This window comes from Delphinapterus leucas, chromosome 10, assembly GCF_059928025.1.
Source record: "Delphinapterus leucas isolate spDelLeu-1000000601 "Yukka" chromosome 10, BTC_Dleu_Yukka2, whole genome shotgun sequence".
Taxonomy (NCBI): domain Eukaryota; kingdom Metazoa; phylum Chordata; class Mammalia; order Artiodactyla; family Monodontidae; genus Delphinapterus; species Delphinapterus leucas.
In genome coordinates, this window is record NC_143138.1 from 52,175,628 (window position 1) to 52,199,620 (window position 23,993).

General features: G+C 41.9%; 1 protein-coding gene across 2 annotated transcripts in view; it reads right to left on the reverse strand.

Moving 5' to 3' along the window:
* OSBPL10 (oxysterol binding protein like 10) overlaps positions 1 to 23,993 on the reverse strand; it is a 282,172-nt gene that overhangs the window by 85,629 nt on the left and 172,550 nt on the right. The gene's annotated exons all lie outside the window — the stretch shown is intronic.

Genomic DNA, 23,993 nt, shown 5'->3' on the forward strand with positions numbered 1-23,993 from the left:
TTTTAGCTGTTTTTTCCATATCTAATTTTAATGAAGGGCACATATGAGAAGATGTCTCAAAGCTGTACATGACAAAAACACCAACAACAAAGTCCCAAAGCAGCTCCCTCTGCCCTGCAAGGTTCCCACACCCTCAACACAAGAGCAAAGCACGGCCAGTGACGGCCACCAGCCTTTGAACTAATTGAACACTAATTACATAAGTTTCAAGTCAGCTCTAAACACTTCTTCTGAAGCACAACATCAACCATGTGTGGTGTTTAAAAACCAAAAAAAAAAAAAAAAAGCACGCATTTCATTTCTTGTGGCGTTTGGCTTCTACAATCAGGGGTATCACCGCCTTGTTAACACAGGTGCAAAATGGGACCCCCGTGAAATTTCAGAGATCCACCCCCTGGGAATGTCAACTCTGAGGTTGTGAAGTAGTCTAACTTTAGGTCAAATCCAACTTCACAGGGGAAGAAAAAAGGTCCACTTCTCATAGCACAAACAATGGCATGTGCACTGCAAAATCAAAGCTAAGAAAGTCAGTGGCTGCAGATTTTATGGTTTTATTTCACTGAAGCTGAAACCAAAGCTGAAGGCAAAGACCAAAACCCAGTGACATCAGCTCAACAAGATGAGATCCTGCTAAAGAGGGAACTGAGGAGGGGGCAGCAAGGGGGCAGCGGCTACACTCGCTCGCCTTGATGGCCTCAGACCGTTCTGACCTGCAAAGCTTGGTGTAGGTTTTGAGAGGCGCCGGAAAGGTCCAGTCCTGACAGGCTAGACATCAACGAATACCAGCTCCTCACTCATCCATCCGTCAGTAACCAAAGCAGCAGCAGCATGCTCGGATTTCTTATCCTAATGTCACCAGGGCTGCCGGCCTTGCTTGGCCGAGCCTTCTGGGTTCACAGACTCCCTGGGACCTTCAGTAACTCAATCCCTCTTGCCTGGAAGGAGAACAAACAATTCGATGCCAACTTCAAGGTGGCCTTGGTTTGACATTTCTCCTCAGCCTGGTGGAATTCCAGAGCCCCTTCTAAATCTCCCATCTGGGTCAGGGATCAGTCCTTGGCTAACTCAGGCTCAAAGACCTTAGAACCAAAACTAACTAACTAAAACTAACACTTCTCTCTCTCTCTCTCTCTCTCTGTCTCACACACACACACCCACACACACAGAGCTTACTATCTCCATTAACACAGATTTACTATTCAACGACCCTCATTAACATTACTTTAAAATTCCAGACTCCCCACCCCAGAAATGGCTTGACGGCTCCTTACAGAAGCTTCCTGAAATATCCATCAGCTCTTTAATGGAAGCCATCAACACACAGTGTGCACCCTAAAATTTGTTAAATGCCTTGTCTCAAAGTCCTTGCCTTGTTTCTACCAGTCCTGAGCCATTGTCTCTTGATCTCAATCAAGTCCCTGTATTGTCAACCAAAGTTCTAATTCTCGTTTCCAGACGCTGTCCTCCTGGCTGAGAGACACTGCCCCATGGTGGTGGCATTTCCCCCACAGCGTGAACAATAAAGTCCCTTGGCCTTGTCATCAGAGGGTGGTGGTGACATCTGGAGAGGCAACATCCCAACCTCTACAGCCTTTCTCCATGTTTCTGAGTGTTGGGAACCCAGTTAAGGCCTGGCCTCACCTGAACAATTTCTCCCTCTTGCTGAGTCGCTTCCCTGACTCTCAGCCTGCCTCCTGCACTCCCTGGGCTTTGTCTGTTGTTCCAGCTCTTGGCATAACCGGAATGTTAACAAGCCAAGAGTTTCCTTGAAGCAGGGTCCCGGGTCCCTTTGCACCGCTCTCTGTGGTCCCAAGCACAACCCCACGGAGGCCAGTCCTAAACATCTCCTGGACTCCCAAATCTCTCTCCAGGCTCATCAGGTGAGCAGACAAAGAAAACCCCATCGAGTGGGCAGATCTTCAAATCCACACTACTTGATAGGAGTAAGAGAGTGACAGTGACAATAAGGAACAAACATGAGCGGGAGGAAACAGGGTCCCTCTCCAGGGGTGAGGCTGCCAGCTACACAGATGAGGTTACAGATAAAGAGGAAGAACAAGGTGACAAAACACAGGAAGAGAATAGAGAAACCAACGTAAGAAACCAACTATAAACCAAGGGAAACCAAAATTCCACCTTTTAAAGTATCCAACATCAAAACAACCTACTGTCTTCTAGGCAGAGGAGTGAATTATGACGGAGTTACTGTTGCCTGGGCATATGTAAATTTAACCATCTGAAATACAGGCCTTAATCATCTTGTCATCTTTGTTGAGTTTTTCAAATAAACAGTAACATGGGCAGTTGAATTTTAAATTTAATTTGGAAGCCTAAATTGTAGTGAAAATGTCTTCAGAGATATTGCTCTGAAATTCAACTTTCAATAAAAATTTTAATTAGAAAAAAAAAATGGGAAAAGGAAGGAAAGATCTCCCAAAAATTGACCATTAGATCTTTGATGACCTAACTACGTGTGTCCGCAAACTTCTATAAAAAGCCAGGGAGTAAATATTTAAGGCTTGGCAAACCACTGGATCTCTGTGGTGACTGCTCAGCCTGGCCCCTGCAGCTGGAAGGCAGGCAGAGTCCCCGTGTAAACATTTGGGTGAGGCTGTGCCCACATAAAACTAGCATTTGACTCATCTCGGTTTGGATGTCAGATAATTCTCTTTTCTCATTCAATGTGTGATTTTATTGGCTCTTGGAGTGACTGGTGATTTCTGACCATATCCTGGACATTTTGGCTATCGTGTTAGGAGATTCCAGGTCCAATCTGAATTTTTTAGGAGGCAATCACATGTTTAGGTTGAGCACGCAAGCCCTAGCCTACTTTTATGGCCCGTGGTTTCAATGACAATCTAATTTCAGACACTTTGTGGTGCCATTTTGATCTGCTTGGTTTATCTCCTGTCCCGGGGTCTCCATTGGTCCCTGCTGGTCTACCTGAGAGTCCAGACCTTCCACACAGGGGACAGGTGCCTGTTTTGGCAGGATCCCCTTTGCCCTCAGCTCTGGGTCGGGGAGGGGAATCTCAGGCCTGAAGTCATTTTTATGCCTTTGGGCAGAAAAGTTTGCTTTCCTTTCAAAGGTATGTAAGTGCATACATGTTATTTCCACTTCCAAGTTGAAGGCTGCTTCCTAAGCAGATCTAACTAGCCAGATGGAAGAGTGCCAAGCACCAGTCATTCATTTTTTTGGTTGCAGAATTTATTCTCTCATTTAGAAAATTGACAGAAGAGAAGCATTCATCATTTCTACATTTTTACCTGCTTTCTGGATTTATACCCACTTTGCTGGACCTCAGGGGGTACGACTGAGGCTGACTGTTACCAGATGACTTACGTGCTGACTCCAGATCTATCTGTCCTCCCCCACCACTGGGAGGCAGGACAGGCTACTGGCATTTTTAGTTCAACATTCTGACACGTGGCCTTTATCATGTGAGACTAGGGGAATAGAAATGAAAGAAAAGAGTGGTTGAAAGGCCAATCCAGAGATGAAGGACATCCATCCTGGTCCCTCCATAGTTTCAATATGAGAACGTGAGTGTTACCAAGAAGTCTCAGTGCTATTTATACAGCAGCCCATGCCATCCAAGGCAAGAGGCAAAAGGCAAAGGCAAAATTCTGACCTGCACATGCACATACTCAGAAACACTTTCTGAAGATATGGGGATGGGTCCGCACATTTCTTAAAAATGGATTCTTTTCTGTCTTACCTTCACCTTTGGCTTTTCTACAATCATTTCCTTGCCACCCCCAGTAATAACTCCACATTGCTCAAATATGAAATGCACATTTTATCTTTACCAACTCCCAAAAGACAAGCCCATACTGAAATGTTCAAGAACTATGAGATCATAAACAGAAAAACAAACAACTCAATCAAAAAATGGGCAGAAGACTTAAATAAACATCCCTCCAAAGAAGAAATACAAAGGGCCAATAGGCACATGAAAAGATGCTCAACATCGCTAATTATTAGAGAAATGCAAATCAAAACTACAGTGAGGTACCACACCTCACACCAGTCAGAATGGCCATCATCAAAAAGTCTACAAATAATAGATGCTGGAGAGGGTGTGGAGAAAAGGGAATTCCCTACACTGTTGGTGGGAATGTAAGCTGGTGCAGCCACCGTGGAAAACAGTATGGAGGTTTCTCAGAAAACTAATAATAGAGCTACCATATGATCCATCAATCCCACTCCTGGGCCTATATCCAGACACAAATCTAATTCACAAAGATACATGCACCCTATGTTCATAGCAGCACTATTCACAAAAGCCAAGACATGGAAGCAACCTAAATGTCCACTGACAGAGGAATGGATAAAGAAGATGTGGTACATACATACAATGGAATACTACTCAGCCATGAAAAAGAACAAAATAATGCCATTTGCAGCAACATGGATGTAACTAGAGATTATCATAATAAGTGAAGTAAGTCAGAAAGACAAATACCATATGATATCACTTATATGTGGAATCTAAAATATGTCACAAATGAACCTATCTACAAACAGAAACAGACTCACAGACAGACAACAGACTTGTGGTTGCTGGGGGGTGGGGAGGCGGGAGAGGGATGGAGTGGGAGTTTGGGGTTAGTAGATGCAAATTATTATATACAGGATGGATAAACAACAAGGTCCTACTGTATAGCACAGGGAACTATATTCAATATCCTGAGATAAAACATAATAAGAAAGAATATAAAAAAGAATGTGTATGTGTGTGTATATATATATATATATATATATATATATATATATATAACTGAGTCACCTTACTGTACAGCAGAAATTAACATAACACTGTAAATCAACTATACGTCAAAAAAGAAAAAAGAACTATGAGATCATAGCATTCATGGGCAAAGGAATCTATGGCTGTCAAGTCTGTCTCCTTCATTTTGCAAGCAGGAAATCTGGGTTCAGAGAAGCCAGGAGTCCGTGCTGAGGTCACACACAGCTTCACCTGTAGTGGCAGCCCTCACTCTCCTCCTACACTCTCCTCCTACAGTGGGGCGGCTCCACTCCGAGGCACGATCCGATATACTTCCTCCTCTTTCCTTCTCTTATTCGGGAAGCGCAATACCCTTTCTGCCTCAGAAAATGACTACGGTGACGGTGACGTTTCTTCCACTGTCCCTCACCCCACCTTTTCTCACCACCTGGAAACAACTTGTTTTTGTTATTCTGATTACAAAAGGCTGACTCACACCATCAATCACCATCCCAACAAAATCAGAAAGTAAATACAGTTCTAAAAAAGGAAGTAAAAATTACCTGAAATCCTAATTCTTAGAGATAAGTCCTAACATTCTGGTATTACTCTGACTCTTCCAATTTATACAAACGCACACATACACACACACACACACACACGTACACACACACAGTATTATTTTATTTAACAGGATATCCCTTATATATAATTGTATAACCTTTACCACTTGAAATGCATCATCTCTTATAGCTGGGAGTTACTTCAAAATACTCCAGTGGTGTTGGTGGGGGATAGGATGAAATGATACTGGCTTTGGGGATGCTGAAGCTGTTGGTGGTGACATGGAGGTTTAATATTATCTTCTCTAATGTTTTTACGTTTGCAATTTTTCAAAATAATGAGTTTTTTTTAATAGGGGGGAAATACATCATTATGGGTTGAATTGTGTCCCTCCAAAATTCATATGTTGACATCCCACACCCTCAGTACCTTAAATGTGACCTAACTTAGAGACAGGATTTTTTTATTTGTTTGTAGAGGGAAATATAGCCTTTATTTTATAATAACTTGAAATGAAATATAATCTATAAAAATATTGAATCAGGTGTGTTGTACACCTGAAATTAATATAACATTGTAAATCAACTATACCTCAATAAAAAAAATTATTAGAAAAATATAGGAGTTTCTTGTAGGATTAAAGATTTTGAACAACCAACTCTTAGAAAGGACAAGAACAGGGCTGAGATTTGGAGACTCTCAGTAGCAGAAACCTGAGGATCCCCTCTCTAGGGGCTGCCATGAAGGGTTCCAAACTTGCTGCACATGTGCATGACTCCAATCACATTTTTTCAAATTCTCAGGAAAGAAAGTATGATTGGCTGTTACCAAGGAGTTTCAATCCTTGCTGCAATCAAGGAGAAAGGTTCTTTGCAGAGGTCATCAGTGTAAAATCAGGTCATTAGGGTGGCCCTAATCCAATATGACTGGTGTCCTTAGAAAACAAGGAAATTAGGGCCCAGACACGCACAGAGGGCAGATGAGAGAAGCCGTGGGAGAAGACTGATTTATAAGCCAAGGAGAGAGACCTGGAACAGACTCTCACAGTCCTCAGAAGGCACCAACCTGCCAATGCCTGGACTGAGGGCTTCTAGGATCCATCACTGGGAGACAAAGTACCAGTCGGTGGTACTTTGATACCGCAGCCCCAGAAAGCTAATACACACATCACAGACATCTTTCCACAGATCTCACTGTAGTGGCTGCATCATGGAAGAGCTTTTCACTCCAAGCAAAGTCAACCCTGGCTCTGGGGCAGAAGCTCCTTGCTTGCAATGTCACCATCACATCTTCTCATGGAATTTTTGCTAAAGGAAAACTGAGGTGGAGAATGCATTTTCAGAATGAGGTAACAGAAGATGCTGACACAAATGTTAAAAAGTATTATTATGGCTTCCCTGGTGGCGCAGTGGTTGAGAATCCACCTGCCAAGGCAGGGGTTGCAGGTTCGAGCCCTGGTCTGGGAAGATCCCACATGCTACGGAGCAACTAAGCCCGTGCGCCAGAACTGCTGAGCCTGTGCTCTGGAGCCAGCGAGCCACAACTGCTGGGCCCACGTGCCACAACTACTGAAGCCCACGTACCGCAAAGAGGAGTGGCCCCCACTCGCCACAACTAAAGAAAAGCCTGCACAGAGCAATGAAGACCCAAAGCAGCCAAAAATATATAAATAAAAATTTTTTTAAAGTATTATTTTTTCACTCCACCTGTCTGTACTGAATGTTAAGTTGGTAATGAGGGGTGCCAGGTGCAAAAGGAATGGTCTCTTATCCTGTTCTCAATGAAAACACCATAGGCCAACAGAAGGACTGTGAGTAAAAGGAAAGGGGTCAGGAAATCACCGCCTTATTTCATCCCTCATCGCTCTGTACCTCTGCCTCTCTCATACAGGCACAGCCCTGGCAGGGTGCTGGATGCGATAAAGGCGCTCACCCTTACCAGCACAAGGCTGGCCTCCCCTGCATGACACCCACGACCCGGGCTTTGGTGGAAGTGCCACCCACTGCTGGTTTTCATTATAAATCTCTTTTTTTTTTTTTAAACGAAAACAATACTTATCACGGAAAAAAACACCACACATAGTAAAATAGAAGAAAAAAAATACCCATAACATATCCCAAACTAGAGAAATAAGTATTAAAATTTTGGTATACATACAACAGTTTTATGCACAAATATGTACTTTTACTTTTTACGAAAGTGGTTGCACATCATAATATTGCTTTTTTTAAAATTCCATATACCATGTTGAATTGTAACAATACTATTTACGATACTGCAGGTCATTCCAGCACATAAATGGGCCACAATTTATTGCCCAATTCTCTATCACTGGACCTTACAATGAGGTCTAACTTTCTTCTCTGTGACAAATTACAATTCCACAAACTTCTCTGTAGGTAGATCTCAGCATAAATTTGTAAACTAAACTTAAAATAAACTCCTAGAAGTTTATTAAAATAAACTCCTAGAAGAGGAGTTGCTGAATTTAAGGGTATTTAACATTAATTTTTAAGCCTTTTGAGAAATACTGCCAGCTCACCATCGAAAAAAAATTGTTATCAATTTGTTTTCCCTCAGCAGTGTGTGAGCTGTCCTCTTTCTTATTAGCACTCTCTAAAACTCATCTTTTTTTCATAACCAATTTCACAGACAAAAAAACTCAAAAAATGAAAACCAGTATCTTTTTTAAATTTTAATTCATTGCACATGTCCCTGTATACTATGGGGCTAAAAAAAGGTTAAGAAATTTCCACATCTAGCAACGAGCAGTAAATAAGCCCTAGAGACCTAATGCACAGTATAATGAATATACACAATAATACTGTACTATAATCATCAACCTTGCTAAGTGACTAGAACTTAATTCCAACCACTAAAAAGAAGGGATAATTATGTAATGCGACAGAGGTGCTAAATCTCACTACAATGGCAATCCTATTACCCTATGTATATGTATCAAATTAACATGCGGTACACCTTAAATTTACAGAATGTTACATGTAAAATATATTTAACAAAAAAGAAGTTTCCATATCCAGTAAAGAAAATTCAAGCAAATAAGACTAAAGGAAGTCCAGAGAGCATGCTTCCTTCATCAGGGTGGAAGCAGCCATGTGGATAGGCGGGTAGGTGTAGGGCAAGGGACAAGGTGGCCCCAGCGATGGAAGGAAAGCTACACACAGCCCTGGCTGGGAGGGGAAGGATGACCAGGAGAACCCACTGGATTCAGAAAGCTCATGAAGAAGCCATAGCTCTCTCCTAAAAGGTCCAAGGACAAAGAGACAATGGGAAACAATGCCCGAGGTGCCCACACCCTCCTCACGCCAGAGGGAGCGTCTACCTGGACCCTGTCCTACTGCCTGCTCTGCCCCCAGGACCCACTGGATAAGGGCAGGACTGTCCACCTTTGCCAAGCTCGCCAAGCAAGGTCCTGTGTCCGATCTGAATCCAGCATCTAAGCTGAAGAGGAAAGCAGAAACTGGCTCTTGGCTTTCCCACGTTCCTCCGTCTCAACTTCTCCATCTACTTCCGGTACAGCAGTCACACCAGTCACAGCCATTGACATGAATAATAGAAGCAGGGCCATTTCACGTCCGGACCAAGGGGGAGCCTTACAGTTTACAAAGTGCTACCACACTCATCATCTCTCACTCTCCCAGCTCTGCCCTGCTCCCAAGGCAGGCTGGTCATCGTGATTCTTGTTTTACACGACCCTGGGGCCCAAACCATAATCCATGCAAGTGGAGATGTGAGGACTGAAGTGCAGTGTCCTGGATCCAAACTTCTCTGCCCCTCTGCCTCACTCCCAGGAGGCACACAGAACGCCACTGCCCTAGACGATTCGTGATCACAGCACACACACACACACACACACACACACACACACACACACACAGGGATGCTCACCTGGCAAGGCCTTCCGCCTAAAAGGAATTAAGATGCAATTCACTCTGAACTGAAAGAGAACAAGTTAGACCACGAAGTCTTCCTGGGTAAAATCCCCAGAAAGAAATCTTGATTCATAAACAAAGCCTGAAAAACAAAGGGTAAGGATTTGTCCTGCAAATGGTGTGGAAGTTTCACTCAAGTGTTTAAGTATCTCTCAGAAGTCCCCTCATCAGAAACTGTTAAATATACATCATGTATAAAACAAAAACTAAAATGCTGCTTTATTGATCCATGTCAGAAGCCTTCTGGTCGACCTGCCATCTCTCAGCAGATGCTGGCTGGTGTATCAGGTTTTTATCTCTTGCAGAATGGAACCTTACAAACCAAAGATCAACGAGTATGAAATTAAACCACTTTCCTGAGTCTGCTTTACCTTTATTCACACTCATATTCCACGTACATGCTTGGCCTATCTCAGAGAACCTCTAAGCTTCTGGAGATGTAATCTCCATTTGGGGAAAATCGAAGGCTGTTCTAAGAATTCCTGGGGGAAAAAAAAAAGCCAGTAGACATCTATATCAAACTTCAGGTTAGTAGCACGTTCTTATCTCCCACTGGGCCATAGCTCTACCTACTAATGCCTGTTACTCTCTTTCAAAACTTAATTGTTGTTTTTAGTTCAAATATCTATGCAAAGCAGCAGACAAAAACATGACAATGTAGTTCTCTTTTCTAGCTAAAATTAATTTCACTAGTGCCAATTATTTTCAGGAAAGAAATGCATCTCCAAAGGATACTTGAAAGAGGGGGACAAAATTGTACAAGAAAGTCACATCTCCAGGCAAATCCTTTACAGCATCTGAGCCTTGGCAAATGAAACTCTGGAGAGACAAATGCATTTATCAGGAATCTGCTTCATTAATTTGAAAGGGAAAATTATGGTAAGGGATAAGCTACCAGTAATTAATATTTATTGTATCCCCACTGGGTAAATGACACTGCAGTCACCATTTTACAGAACAGAGAACACAATTCCTGCACACAAACTGCTTACAATGTAATCCTTGAGGTGCTCAAATACGAGCTAGCAGAGTGATATACAGTGCTTTACAAAAGAGCTAACACCCCTCACAGGTGCCTGCACTGGAAATTACTTTTGTGTGATGGAAATGAACTGCCCTGGACCCATTCCTACATCTTCTCCACTCTTCCTCATGACTCTGGCATCCACTTTTTAAGGAAGTATAAGAGTGTGTAGTCCATGACCACTATTCACATGAATAAACATGCAAAGGGAATTTATTATAATGATTTCCATACATGTCCATCTCCAGGGCCCAGCCTACTGACAGAATCAATCAGTTAATCTACGACCACACACACTGTGAGAAGGGCCCACAGGATCTTAATTCATCAAAAGACTCTATTCACAGGAGATGCCTGACAAATGCTGGGTGGATGGGTGGATGGGTGGAGGAGGAAGAAGTAAGAGACGGCAGTGAAAGGAAGGGGATGGAGGCGGGGGAGAAAAGGTAGAAGGAGAGGGGAGGAGGGGAGACTACCGAGAAAGCAAGGGGGAAAGGAAGGACACAGCTCCAAAGTTTCGGGAAGTGTAGACAAGCTGGCAAGGTCCTCTAGCAAATCCAAGAACTCCCTTCCAATGCCCCTAGTCTGGAGCTGCCACTTCCACTCAAGGAATAAATGATATTTCCTCCTGTAGCCTGTGACCTTAGACCTTCAGCCTTAACTGTTAGTCCTCCCTGGAGGACAGAGGGAATGGGATGTTTTAACTGCACATGAGACATCTCCAGGCACACAACAACCCCACATTTCTTACAGCCTCTAAATTAATCTGTATGTTCCTAGGAAAAACAAAGCCCTACCTGAATGGGCTCTAGGCTCAACCATGGAATATCTGCTTCCTGGTTGTCTTTTTTGTCCTTTTTTGTAGTACAGTTGATTTACAAGATTTCAGGTGTACAGCAAAGTGATTCAGTTATACATACATATATATTCTTTTTCAGGTTCTTTTCCATTATAGGTCATTACAAGCTACTGAACGTAGTTCCCTGTGCTATACAGTAGGTCTTTGCTGTTTATCGATTTTATATATAGTAGTATATATAATGGTGTATCTGTTAATTCTAAATCCCTAATTTATCCTTCCCCCCACCTTTCCCCTTTGGCAATCATAATTTGTTTTCTATGTCTGTGAGTCTATTTCTGTTCTGTAAATAAGTTCACTTGTATCACTTTTTTAGATTTCACATATAAGTGATATATGGTATTTGTCTTTCTCTGTCTGACTTCCTTCAGTTAGTATGATAATCTCTAGGTCCATTCATGTTGCTGCAAATGACATTATTTCATCCTTTTTATGGCTAAGTAATATTCCATTGTATATATATGTATCACATATTCTTTATCCATTCATCTGTTAATGGACATTTAGGTTGCTTCCATGTCCTGGCTATAGTGAATAATGCTGTTATGAACACTGGGTTGCATGTACCTTTTCAAATTATAGTTTTAGTCTTTTCTGGATATACGCCCAGGAGTGGGATTGCCAGATCATATGGTAACTCTACTTTTAGTTTTCTAAGGAACCTCCACACTGTTCTCCATAGTGTCTGCACCAATTTACATTCCCACCAAAAGTGTATCTCTTGGTTAAGTCTTACTCTTTCTTCAGACTCAGCTTAAACGTTATTTTCACCAGGCAGCCTTCCACCATCTCCCAAAAAGGTCACGATCCCCATCACCCATAGAACACACCATGGTTGTAATTAAGCGATGTGTTATGCTATTACTTGGCTCCTCTCTCTCGCCCTTATGAGCCTCTGAGCTCCATGAGGACAAGGACCATGGCTCTTTTGTTCACTGTTGCTTCTCTAGAATCTAGGTCAAGGCCTGGGAAACTGCAGACAAAAAATACTGGTGGAAAGAATGAGTGAATGAATAGATGAAGGGGAGCACCCAGGCATCTCTTAAGAGCTGGGAACAGCCATTCTCCTCCCTTCAGGCATGAAAAAAGACAGGGCAACCTGAGACTCATCCAGATGAATAAAAGGCCCAAACACCATCTGAGTGACAGCCATGGGCTTTCAAAATTGACAAGGAAAGGAGGCACCATGCCAGTTCTGGGGATGAACGGAGCAGGTTAACTGTTTTCCTGCCACATCTCGTCGGAAAACTGCAGTGGTCACGTGCCTCCCAGGTCTAGCTGATCGTGGTCATAGAGAGTGTTTAGCAGCAAAGAGCGTAAACCGGACCCACGCAAGTTCAAAGACAAGGGGATCCCTTCATGGATATGGGACAGAGGTGCCTAGCATCTGCCAGAAAGGACCACTCTCTGTCCTGCAGTGATACCACGGTCTCTCTTCTCCATCCCTCCGGTCTCTGTGGTCTCTGATGTCGGCACTTCTCTCTCTCATTTTACTCCCCTGAAAACTTCTTGCACTTGGACAAGTCCCAGCAGAGGCCCTGGAGCCACATCGACCCCATCTCACAGGTCTGATTTCAAATTTGAGAGAAAGTGAATATGACGGGCTGGTCATGGGTCAGATGCCTGCCCTGGTCCAGTCAGCTGACACCAGGGATGTGAAGAATGGTGTCATGTGATGACACAGCCCTGCACACACAGACCAACCCCTTCAGGATGGGGTTTCCCCACCACCCACGTCTCTTTGACTGTGATTTTAACCTGATACAGGATTCTGACATGCATGAGATACAAGGATGCACACTCTTTACAAATACCTTAAAAACTCACTTCACAGGAAGACGTATGTCTCAGCTGGAACATCAGTCAACGCTTTCATCCAAAACACTTAGTTCAGTGATGAGGTGTTTCCCTAAACATGAATGCCACACTCGCACAGCCTCCTGTCCGAGGGTTCTAGAAGTTTACTAACTTCTTATAAATGTGTATGATAAACACCCAACTCTAACTGAGCTCAAACCCCCTCACCACTCTCTTACCTGTGATACCACCTCATAACGCAAGGTCAATAGGGTCCCACAGGCTAAAGGGGCTTAAGAAGAGACAGGGACTCAGTCCCCTGTCCTCTCTCAGCTCACACCTCTCCTTAGACTTTCCAACATCTAGACGACAACCCCCAAGCTGTGTTACCTATCAGGTTCACGGGTCTAACGCCACCCTTAACTTTGTGTAAATTAAAATTAGCACCAAGGAGCTCTGGGTTTTTTGTTTGTTTGTTTTTTGCGGTACACAGGCCTCTCACTGTTGTGGCCTCTCCCGCCATGGAGCACAGGCTCCGGACGCGCAGGGTCAGCGGCCATGGCTCACGGGCCCAGCCGCTCCGCGGCATGTGGGATCTTCCCGGACCGGGGCATGAACCCGTGTCCCCTGCATCGGCAGGCGGACTCTCAACCACTGTGCCACCAGGGAAGCCCCGCTCTGGGTTTTTGACATTAGCCAACGCTCCCTCAAGAGCCCTCTGGAGTTTCCCCTATGCAGCTGTGATGAAAACAGTTCTCTTTTTCATGGGAATAAATTCTTCTCTTCCCATCACCCAACCTGAGACAGAAAAAGAAAATGTCTGGCCCTGGCAATGACCTTGGAAAGTACAGGATCTGAAAACAGAACTAGGTGTAATTCTCACAGGTGGCTTGTGTATCATGCCCCTGTCTTCTCGTGAATATTCTACCTCCTCAGCCAGCCCTGCGCCCCTTGACTTTCTCTAGGTTACATCTTACCTGGAAATCCTTTCCTCCTCACCCCTCATGGTCAAGTCCTACTAGGCTTCCAATGCCCAGCTCCTGAAGTTCTGCACTCCCAGGCAGAAGTCACCAGTCACCACAACCCCAGCCCCTCCAACCCCCCATGAGTGCTCACCGTTTTTCTTTGAAGTTCTTGAGGTCAGGGGAGCAGCCCCACGCCCGTGTGCCCCTAGCACCTGGCTGGGAGTACCAGTTTTCAACGATGTTCTCACTAGATGTATTCCTAGGCTTTGGGCCACTGTTTCAGGTTCCTGGTTTGTTCTTTCCCAGTGAAAATGCTCTGCTTCCATTGTTATATTTGTGTCAGTAGTTGGGGCTGCCTAACTTGGGCTAAGCCGGGCATTTACAGAAGAAAAAATGCATTTTCTCCTTCAATTCAGAAAATACTTAGAAATGACTGTTTCCCCTTAGGCCCACCTGTGTCCTGTTAATTCACCAGCTTTAACCTAACCTTTTAGAAAATGTATACTATTAGCGACTCTTCCAGATACTGTCTCCTGTTTCCCAAATGCAAAATAAACACAGGCTGTAATTCTTTCCACAGCTACAATGTAAATACATATTTCACCCCAGGGATAAATTGGCTTTATCTTCATGTAAATTTAGTAGCAATAAAAGGTAACCCTCGGCAAAAGGAAATATTCATGTTTCTGACTGTGTGTGTTACCCTCCACCCCACTCCAAAGCATCAAAAAAAAAACAAAGAACTGGGAATTCCCAGGCGATCCAGCGGTTAGGACTCGGCACTTCCACTGCTGGGGACCCGGGTTCGATCCCTGGTCAGAGAACTAAGGTCCCACAAGCAGAGCAGCATGGCCAAACAAACAAACAAAAACTACTTATCTAAAGTAGAGCCATTCCTCTAGTAAAAGTTTAAAGTATTGCTTCAAACTGACATACATGCTAGATTTTAATAGAGCTGCATTTATTTGGGGAACAATTTCCTCAGCTTTGAGATTGGCTAATCTGAAGAACAATGACCATTTTTACCCTCTCCAGTGCTGCCCCCTGCTGACAAAGGGATGCACACCTTTGCCGGACACTGCTGCCCATCCCTGAAAATGGCGGCTGCAACAAAATAAGCCCAATATCTCTTATATGTGGAATCTAAAATATGACACAATGACAAACCCACAGCCAACATCATTCTCAATGGTGAAAAACTGAAACCATTTCCACTAAGATCAGGAACAAGACAAGGTTGCCAACTCTCACCACTATTTTTTAACACAGTTTTGGAAGCTTTAGCCACAGCAATCAGAGAAGAAAAAATAAATAAATAAAAGGAATCCAAATCGGAAAAGAAGAAGTAAAGCTGTCACTGTTTGCAGATGACATGATACTATACACAGAGAATCCTAAAGATGCTACCAGAAAACTACTAGAGCTAATCAATTAATTTGGTAACGTAGCAGGATACAAAACTAATGCACAGAAATCTCTTGCATTCCTATACACTAATGATGAAAAATCTGAAAGAGAAATTAAGGAAACACTCCCATTTACCATTGCAACAAAAAGAATAAAATACCTAGGAATAAACCTACCTAAGGAGACAAAAGACCTGTATGCAGAAAACTATAAGACACTGAAAAAGGAAATTAAAGATGATACCAACAGATGGAGAGATATACCATGGTCTTGGATTGGAAGAATCAACATTGTGAAAATGACTATACTACCCAAAGCAATCTACAGATTCAATGCAATCCCTATCAAACTACCCCTGGCATTTTCACAGAACTAGAAAAAAATTCACCATTTGTATGGAAACACAAAAGAACCTAATAGCCAAAGCAATCTTGAGAAAGAAAAATAGAGCTGGAGGAATCAGACTCCCTGACTTCAGACTATACTACAAAGCTACAGTAATCAAGACAGCATGGTACTGGCACAAAAACGGAAATATAGATCAGTGGAACAGGACAGAAAGCCCAGAGATAAACCCATGCACATATGGTCACCTTATTTTTGATAAAGGAGGCAAGAATATACAATGGAGAAAAGACAGCCTCTTCAATAAGTGGTGCTGGGAAAACTGGACAGCTACATGTAAAAGAATGAAATTAGAACACTCCCTAACACTATACACAAAATAAACTCAAAATGCATTAAAGACCTAAATGTAAGGCCAGACACTATAAAACTCTTAGAAGAAAACATAGGCAGAACACTCTATGACATAAATCACAGCAAGATCCTTTTTGACCCACCTCCTAGAGAAATGGAAATAAAAACAAAAATAAATAAATGGGACCTAATGAAACTTAAAAGCTTTTGCACAACAAAGGAAACCATAAATAAGATGAGAAGCAACCCTCAGAATTGGAGAACATATTTGCAAATGAAGCAACTGACAAAGGATTAATCTCCAAAATATACAAGCAGCTCATGCAGCTCAATATCAAAAAAACAAACAACCCAATCCAAAACTGGGCAGAAGACCTAAATAGACATTTCTCCAAAGAAGATATACAGATGGCCAACAAACACATGAAAGAATGCTCAACATCACTAATCATTAGGGAAATGCAAATCAAAACTACAATGAGGTATCACCTCACACCAGTAAGAAAGGGCAGCATCAAAAAACCTACAAACAATAAATGCTGGAGAGGGTGTGGAGAAAAGGGAACCCTCTTGCACTGTTGGTAGGAACGTAAATTGATACAGCCACTGTGGAGAACAGTACGGAGGTTCCTTAAAAAACTATAAATAGAACTACCATACGACCCAGCAATCCCACTACTGGGCATATACCCTGAGAAAACCATAATTCAAAAAGAGTCATGTACCACAATGTTCATTGCAGCTCTATTTACAACAGCCATGACATGGAATCAACCTAAATGTCCACTGACAGATGAATGGATAAAGAAGATTTGGCACATATATGCAATGGAATATTACTCAGCCATAAAAGGAAATGAAATTGAGTTATTTGTAGTGAGGTGGATGGACCTAGAGACTGTCATACAGAGTGAAGTAAGTCAGAAAGAGAAAAACAAATACTGTAAGCTAATACATATATATGGAATCTAAAAAAAAAAAAAATTGTCATGAAGAACCTAGGGGCAGGACAGGAATAAAGATGTAGACATAGAGAATGGACTTGAGGACACGGGGAGGCGGAAGGGTAAGCTGGGACAAAGTGAGAGAGTGGCATGGACATATATACACTACCAAATGTAAAATAGATAGCTAGTAGGAAGCAGCCACATAGCACAGGGAGATCAGCTCAGTGCTTTGTGACCACCTAGAGGGGTGGGAGAGGGAGGGTGGGAGAGGGAGGGTGGGAGGGAGAAGCAAGAGGGAGGAGATATGGGGATATATGTATATGTATAGCTGATTCACTTTGTTATACGGCAGGAACTAACACACCATTGTGGAGCAATTATACTCCAATAAAGATGGTAAAAAAAAAAAAAAAGACACAAATGAACATATCTACAAAACAGAAACAGACTCACAGAGAGAGAACAGAGTTGTGGTTGCCAAGGAAGAGGGGGTTGGGGGAAGGATGCAGTGAGAATTTGGGGTTAGCAGATGTAAGCTTTTATATATAGAATGGATAAACAACAAGGTCCTACTGTGTAGCACAAGGAACTATATTCAATATCCTATGATAAACCATAATGGAAAAGAATATTAAAAAAGAATGTATATATATATGTATAACTGAATCACTTTGCTGTACAGCAGAGATTAACAACATGTAAATCAACTATACTTCAATTTTAAAAAACACAAATAATACTGATAAGCAAAAAATAATAATAATAAGCCCACTGGCCTACTGGGTACCAAGCCCCACAGAGAAGAAGAAAGGGGCAAGAGACACAGCTCCTTCAGGATTCTAAGAATGAACAGAGAAGACAAAACGTGTACATACAAAACCATCAAAACAGTATAAAACTATACTGTTAAGTTATAGAGTAAGGGCTGTCCAGACGAACAAGATTCTGGGAAGGGCGAGGTCGATGAAGACAAAGGCCCCATATAGACTAGTGGTTCCCAATCTTTCACGCTAAGGAACCCCACCTCACTCTGCATGGACTCCTTGCACGTAAGGAAACCAGAGTACCCAGCAAACGTTCATCTATATCCAGCCAAGAGCAAAGAAACATAGATAAGTGCTTGGCTTCAGTTAGGGAATTTTACAATGATGAAAATAGCTCACAGATCCCCTAAGAGAGAAGGTTCTAGAATCCATGAACCCTAAGATGCCTTCTCAGTGGGCTTCTCAGGAGGTCTGGTGCCTACAAAATGGATTCAGTGACAGGGTTATTTATGCCTGCGAGCATTTTGCTCCTGAGGAAAGAGTCCTTAGCTTCCATGAGACTCTCAAAGGCACTTGTGGCCAATAGTAAATCAATCAACAAACAAACAAAACTAAAATCTGTAGGCCTATGATGTCAGGCTAAGAACTCCCGGTTCAGATAACGTGAAGGGTGCAGAGAGCAATTCCAGGGGAGGTGCCATGCTCTCCGGTTCCTATCCTTAGAGGCATCCATTCAGATTTAAATTGAAGAAAAAATATCTATTTTTTTTTTAAGTAAAAAAGAAATGTATCTTTGCCTTTGTTTGTTTTTCTCAAAATTAAAAAAAAAAAATCTATTCTTCCTTTCCAAACTAACTCCACCAAACTCTTATACCCCAAATCACTTCAACAATTTGCCTACTAAAAATTGGCACTTGCCATCTGCCTCTACAAGGATTAAGTCACAAGCCACTGCAGACTCTGACCTTCAACACACCCTGAAAGGAGTTCAGGGTGGAGATCAGGAATAAGGCCCTCTGTATGCTGGGAAAAACTGGCAGAACAGGTCTTCAGATAGATATTTTCAGGGGAAGATTTTATGAGCCCAATTCTGGCATCTCCCTATACCTAGAAAAGCACTAAAATCATTAACGGCAACATCTGGTCCTCGTGCCTAGCAGCAACCTTCTGCCACAATGGGGTGCTTGACTGCACGTACCCACCCTTCACTAAAATTATATATAATACTGACCTTCCCCCCTACCTCTTTGGAGCAGTTCCTCAGAGCTATCTAAAATGTTGTCTTCCAGGCTATAGTCCTCATTTTGCCCCAAATAAAACTTAACTCACAGCTCTCACGTTGTGCATTTGTTTTCAGTCAACAAATTTTAAAGATTGAAAAAAAAAGGAATGGCAACCACAACAGACCATAACTCTTAAGCGTTTATCCTGTGTGGTCAGTTCTCCTTGGCAAACAGGTCAGCCTCTGTTTACAAGGCTGGTTTGAGAACAGGAGTTAATCATCTGACACTTGCTACGTCACAACCTATAGAAACTGATCAGCTGAAGAGCCTGCAGGCACTAATCTGAGCTCAGGGCATGGAAAGTTAATAATACGTAAATAAAAAGTGGAGAGCGCGTACAAGTTCCTACCCAGTGAATCTGCTTATTGGTGGAGAAAGCGCCTTCCCCAACACATCCACCCTGGAAAGCAGCAGAACTAATTAGGGTCTAAGCGTGCAGACTCAGGACCACTTACTAAGTGTGACCTTGGGTATGTGGTTTACTCGTTTCTGGGCCTCAGGTTCCTCACCTGTAAAATGGAGCTCATAACAGTTCTCATGGCAGAGGCATGTGTGAGGGGTGAATTAGTCCATAACCTGACATAGCATCACACAAGTGTTTGCAGCTCCTTCTGTTTCCACTCCTGCTATAACTACCACGACTGTTATTCTGCAGGTTAAATTAGATTATGTGTAACAAGCTGAAAACAGTGATAGGCAAATAGGAAACACTGAACACGTCAGCAACCATGGTGATGGTGAGCACCAGTGGAAAATAAACACAGATATGGAATCCTTCTATCCTGTGGTTTTCACCAGACCATCATGAAACCTGTTTCAAAAGCAATACAGTCAATGTCAAATACATTACACATCTCTTGCAGAACCATTTCCTTCCCTACTGGAGTTGACTTCCCTGTTCTTAAAAAATAACCTCACCAAATCGACTGCAGTTGGGTCCCATTATTCACAGTAGTTACATTCCACGAAGTGGCCATGGATGCTTGATTATGGAATACTGTACCATCACTGCTAAGGGAAATACAGCATGAGGGTCCCGTGAGTCTGCAGTGACATTCTGGTCCACCACTAGGTTTATCTGCCAAGGTCCTTGTAAAACAAGCTAGTTTCAATTAGTATCAAAGCCCAGCTTTTTCCATGTAATCCTTTTCTTGTAGAACACTTAGCAGGTATAGTTGATTCTCATTATTTGCAGTAATATGCTCTACAGAGTCACCATGAACAGTGAATTAGCAAATGCTGAGCCGTTATTCCCAGGACGTGTGTGTGTGTGCGTCTGTGTGTGTGTGTGAGTACTATTTAAATAAATTATAGAGGAATTTAGGCATTTTTAAGTAAATATATAATGTATTTTAAAATACTTAAATAGGATATAAATGGAATAAATATATTAAGTGAAAAAGACCATATGTTTTCTGTAATAAATGTATGAACAATATCTGTGCAAATTGACAAAGATGAGAAAATGTTACAAAACCATTAAAATGGGGTTCTTTTCTTTTAATTTGCTTTCACATTATTATAATTTTTTTCTCCCCAAGAAAAAGATGATTCTGGAATAAATTTTAAGGTTGTCTAGGGATCAGCCTATCTCTAAATTGCAGAGATCTTAGCAATCTAACCCTGGCAGGGTTACAGAAATTATTTTGTTAGATCATCAACGTGCACCAAAAAACACTGAAAGAAGTTATTGCACCAAGTTTTATCCTATAAAGGGATCACTTGCCACAATGTTATTTAATAGAAGATAACTTTTATTGATGTGAAACAAATGTCAAAACAGGAATTAAAGAAATGATAGAAGAAAACTCAAAATGGCTTAAAGACTGAAACATAAGACATGATACCATAAAACTCCTAGAAGAGATCATAGGCAAAACATTCTCTGACATAAATTGTACCAATGTTTTCTTAGGTCAGTCTCCCAAGGCAATAGAAATAAAAACAAAAAGAAACAAATGGGACCTAATCAAACTTACAAGCTTTTGCATAGCAAAGGAAACCATAAACAAAACGAAAAGACAACCTACAGAATGGGAGAAAATATTTGCAAACAATGCAACCAACAAGGGCTTAATTTCCAAAATATACGAAACAGCTCATACAACTCAACAACAAAAAACAAACAACCCAATCAAAAAATTGGCAGAAGACTTAAATAAACATTTCTCCAAAGAAGAAATACAAACGGCCAATAGGCACATGAAAAGATGCTCAACGTCACTAATTATTAGAGAAACGCAAATCAAAACTACAGTGAGGTACCACCTCACACCAGTCAGAATGGCCATCATTAAAAACTCGACAAATAGCAAATGCTGGAGGAGATGTGGAGAAAAGGGAACCCTACTACACTGTTGGTGGGACTGTTAGTTGGTATAGCCACTACAGAGAACAATATGGAGGTTCCACAGAAAACTAAAAGTAGAATTACCCATATGATCCAGCAATCCCACTCTGGGGCATAAATGCAGACAAAACCCTAATTCAAAAAGATACATGCACCCCCATGTTCATAGCAGCACTATTCACCAAGACATGGAAACAACCTAAACATCCGTCGACAAATGAATGGATAAAGAAGATGTGGTATATGTCTGCAATGGAATATTACTCAGCCATAAAAAAGAACAGAATAATGCCATTGGCAGCAACATGGATACAACTAGAGATTATCATACCAAGTGAAGTAAGTCAGAAAGAGAACAAATACCGTATTTGTCAAATACCATAGCAGATATACACTATTATGTATAGGACGGATAAACAACAAGGTCCTACTGTATAGCACAGAGAACTATATTCAATATCCTATGATAAACCATAGTGGAAAAGAATATAAAAAGGAATGTGTGTGTGTGTATATATATATATATATATATATATATATATATATATAAAACTGAATCACTTTGCTGTAGAGCAGAAATTAGCACAACATTGTAAATCAACTATACTTCAGTTTAAAAAATAATTTAAAAAATAAAAAAAATGATAAACAATGATTTTCCTCAATTCTTAATTCCACTCAGCCCTTTGCCTGGTTCCATCTGCTGGTGACAGGCATGCACATAATTTTTAATCTTGTTTTGCAAACTTGGGGTGAGGGGGAGAAAGAAAGTTGGAAGAAAAAGAAATCTGAAAGACTAAAAATTGTGCATAACCCAAAAAGTATACTATATTTAATGACTCATTTGCCCCCTTTCTTTAACATTTATAAGGAAACAAAAAAGAAAAAAAATACTTCATTTAAAAATGGATTTAGAGAACTATAAAAACATAGTATAGACATTGAAAAAATTTGGAAAATGCAGAAAAGCATGAAGAAGAAAATTAAATTCACATATAACCCCATTAATCCAGAGAAAAATCATGTTGGTGTATTTCCTCCCAGTATCTTTAAATATAGTCTTAACGAAATATTGTCAGATGTACTTTCATATCCTATAAATTGTGGGCCTAAAAGGTCCCATCAATGGATTCAATGGAAGGTACCCAAGGGGGAGTGATGGAGGGGACGGGGTAGACACCACAAAGGGGTTATTCTTCAGGTCTTATCTGAGTCTCCCATGAGACAGTGGTGTAGTCAGGCTTTACTGTAAGAGTAACGGATCCTAAAACTCCAAAACACAGCTTCGAAGTCTGAACTGTAGACCCTTCCCATAGGCTACAGGGCAGAGAGGACCAGGGGGATGATGAGCCCTGCAGGGCAAGAGGCCAAGAACCTAGCACCTGCCGGTGGGAGGAGAGGTGGGGCCAAGTTGACAGTCAGCAGCACCACCCGAAGGGATGCTGCTTCAGGAAGGATGCTACGAGGGAAAGGGCCCAGTCGGATGGATGAGGATGCAGCCAAGGGTCAGGGGTTGGCAGCACCGTGGGGAACTGAAGCCAGGTCATGTCTAGGAGGATCATCGGGCACTGGCTGAACCAAAAGCACAAGCTAGGAGAGACTAAGACACTCTGGAAAGTTCTTTCCTCCCTCCTAGAGTAGAGGCCCATGAGATGGCTGGACCAGTCACCAATAATAAAGTGCTTTTTCCTTGGAATCTAAGTTGAAGGGTATATAAATTTGCGACTCTTAAATCTCTGTGCCATAGTCATATACCTTATTAATGTTTTATTAAATTGGAATCATGAGACACATTTTTACTACTGATTTTCTTTCGCTTAATAGATTATGAATACCTCACTACAATATTAAATATTTTTTAAAAACATAAGCTTGGACTTCCCTGGTGGCGCAGTGGTGAAGAATCCACCTGCCAGTGCAGGGGACACGGGTTTGAGCTCTGGCCCAGGAAGATCCCACATGCCGTGGAGCAGCTAAGCCCGTGAGCCATAACTACTGAGCCCACGTGCCACAGCTACTGAAGCCCATGCACCTAGAGCCCGTGCTCTGCAACAAGAGAAGCCACTGCAATGAAAAGCCCACATGCAGCAATGAAAACCCAACACAGGGATTCCCTGGTGGCACAGTGGTTAAGAATCCGCCTGCCAATGCAGGAGACAAGGGTTCAAGCCCTGGGCTGGGAAGATCTCACATGCCGCGGAGCAACTAAGCCAGTGCGCCACAACTACTGAGCCTGCAAGCCACAACTACTGACGCCTGCGAGCCTAGAGCCCACGCTCTGCAACAAGAGAAGCCACCACAATGAGAAGCCCGTGCACCGCATCAAAGAGTAGCCCCCGCTCTCAGCAACTAGAGAAAAACCCGCGTGCAGCAGTGAAGACCCAATGCAGCCAAAAATTAAATAAATGAATAAATAAATTTAAAAAAAACCCAACACAGCCAAAAATAAATAAATTTACATTAAAAAAAACAAAACATAAGCTTAAGGACTATCTGGTATCCTACCACATGGGTGTTCCTTTCTTCAGCTAAGCGGAAATTAGTGAGATAAAACTGTAAGCAACGGCTAACACAAAAAATTGTAAATCAACTATACTTCAATAAAATAAATTAAAAATTTAAAAATATCTTTTAAACTGTAAGCAATGCAAT